Below are 2,521 nucleotides of genomic sequence, written 5' to 3'. Positions count from 1 at the left end.
GTCTAAAGATCCGATTCATTAAATCCATAAATACCGCAGGGGCATTAGTGAGCCCAAACGGCATCACTAGGAACTCATAGTGACCATATCTCGCTTACAAGGCGGTCTTGGGCACGTCCAATCTTGGATTCGCAATTGATAGTAGCCCGATCTCAAATCTATTTTCGAGAACACCGAGGCTCCCTTCATTGATCGAACAAGTCATCAATACGTGGCAACGGATATTTGTTCTTTATCGTCGCTTTATTGTCGACGATAGTCGATGCACATCGCATGGTTCCATCCTTCTTCTTCACGAACAACACCGGCGCACCCTAAGGCGAAAAACTCGAAGCGAGCAAAACCTCTATCCACCAATTCTTGCAATCGAGCTTTCAACTCCTTTAATTCCGTTGGTGCCATACGATACGGAGCTATCGAATTGGAGTGGTACCGGTACCAATTCGATGCCAAATTCTATTTCCCGACAGTGGTAAACCCGGCAATTCTTGGGGAAAACATCCGGTATTCACAAACCACGGGCACAGATTCGGGTTTCTTCTCGATTCCTTGTCATCGAAAGCGTCGCAAGGTACGCCGCACCCTTTTCTTACATATTTACGGGCCAACATCGCTAATATTACAGTGGCAACCCTTTTAAGTCCGTGGACTCAACCCGAATTATTTCATTATTCGCACCTCAAATCGATAGTCTTGCTCTTGCAATTTACAACCACATCGTGCATGGTCAACCAATCCAAACCAAGAATAACATCGAACTCATCGAACGGCAAAAGCATCAAGTCCGCGGAAAACAAGAACCTCGGAACACTAGGGGACTTTTCTTGCACACTTTGTTGACAAGCACGTAATGACCCAAGGGTTTGACACCCGAATTACAAACTCGAGAGACTCAATGGGCAAAGTCTTCTTCGATGCTAAGGTTTCACATATATATGAATGAGTAGAACCAGGGTCAATCAAAGCAATCACATTTGTATTGAAAAGAGTGAAAGTACCGGTAATAACATCCGGAGAGGCAGCATCCTCGGCGTGCGCGTATGGCATAAGTCCTCGCAGAGCACGAGCCTCGAGATCGATGGTAGCATCTCTAGATCCTCTCGACCGCCAATCGACATTGCCCATATTTCTAGGTGGCCTACCTCGGCGATGGTAGCACCCGGGTTTGCACTCGACTTACATTCTGCTCATGCATCCTCGGGCAATCCTTCATAAAGTGGTCACCGATCCACACTTATAGCAGGAGCGATCACGAAACCAACAGCTCCCGAATGCCATTTGCCACAATGTGGACACTCCGCCCTCTCTCGCGATCATTTCCACCACCGGCGATCGAGGTGACTCGTGTGGTCACAGGGGATCGATCGTCCTCGTCTAGAAAAGCCCAAACGCCTCTAGACCGGCTCGCATCATCTCGAAATCTCTTCGATGCTTGTTGAAGAGACTTTCCGAGGACCTCTTTCGAATTCTCCGGTTCCCACATCAGCTTTTTGTTTCTCCTTTCTAAGCTCTTGACTTTACAAGCTCGCTCAACAAGTACTACGAACTCTCGTATCTCGAGAATGCCAACAAACATCCTTATATCATCATTCAGCCCATCCTCGGGCGCTTACACATAATAGCTTGGACGAAATGCATTCTCGCGCGTCTGCTAAGCCTTACAAACTTTCGTTCGTAGTCGAATGAACATAGAACCTTGCTTAAGATCAAGAAATTCCCTCCACTTTTGGTCGATGAATCTCGATGATATACTTTTTTGAACTCGGTTTGAAAGAACTCCCAAGTCACTTGCTCTCTAGGCACCACGAAGTCGAGTACTCCACCAATAGTAGGCGGACTCGCGTAGCAAGGAGATGGTACACTTTAAGCACTCATCGGTGTACAGATAGCTCATCAAGCACCGGATAGTGTTATCTAACCAAAATTCAGCTCGCTCGGCATCATCATCATCCGTAGCCTTAAATTCAGTGGCCCCATGTTTTCGAATCCTATCGATTGGGGCTTACTTGACCTTATTTGGTCATCCACCGAGGTATTGTAGGTCGGGGTTGCATTTGTCGGGAATGGAGGTTGTGGAACAGTAGTGTTGGTTCGAATGTATTGATTAAACCATTCGTTCATCACACTATAAAAGGCTTGCCTAGCCTCGTCATTAGGATTGCTGGCCATAGGTTGAGAGTCTGCCGGCGCTGTCCATTGCGCGGGAGCAGGCGCCACACTCTCCACATCGTCAGCTATCGCTCGGTTGGGATCGGGATCCATTGCTATAAACAAACACAAAGTCAAATTGTCAGAAATCACCACACTATCGATTCATCATTTAATGGCATGTATAGCTAGACCCCAACACATCACGGTAGTCCTAGAATCGACTAAAACGTGGCTCTGATACCAATAAAATTGTAACACCCCGAACCCGAGACCATTGCCGGTGTCGGACACGAGGGGTTAACAAGCCAAGTTCACTTGTTTTGCCCATCCATTTGACATTTTCAGTCAGGCTGGAAAACTGCGTCACTGT

The sequence above is a fragment of the Gossypium arboreum genome, chromosome 3 (assembly GCF_025698485.1).
Source record: "Gossypium arboreum isolate Shixiya-1 chromosome 3, ASM2569848v2, whole genome shotgun sequence".
Classification (NCBI taxonomy): Eukaryota; Viridiplantae; Streptophyta; class Magnoliopsida; order Malvales; family Malvaceae; genus Gossypium; species Gossypium arboreum.
This window is presented reverse-complemented; position numbering follows the sequence as displayed.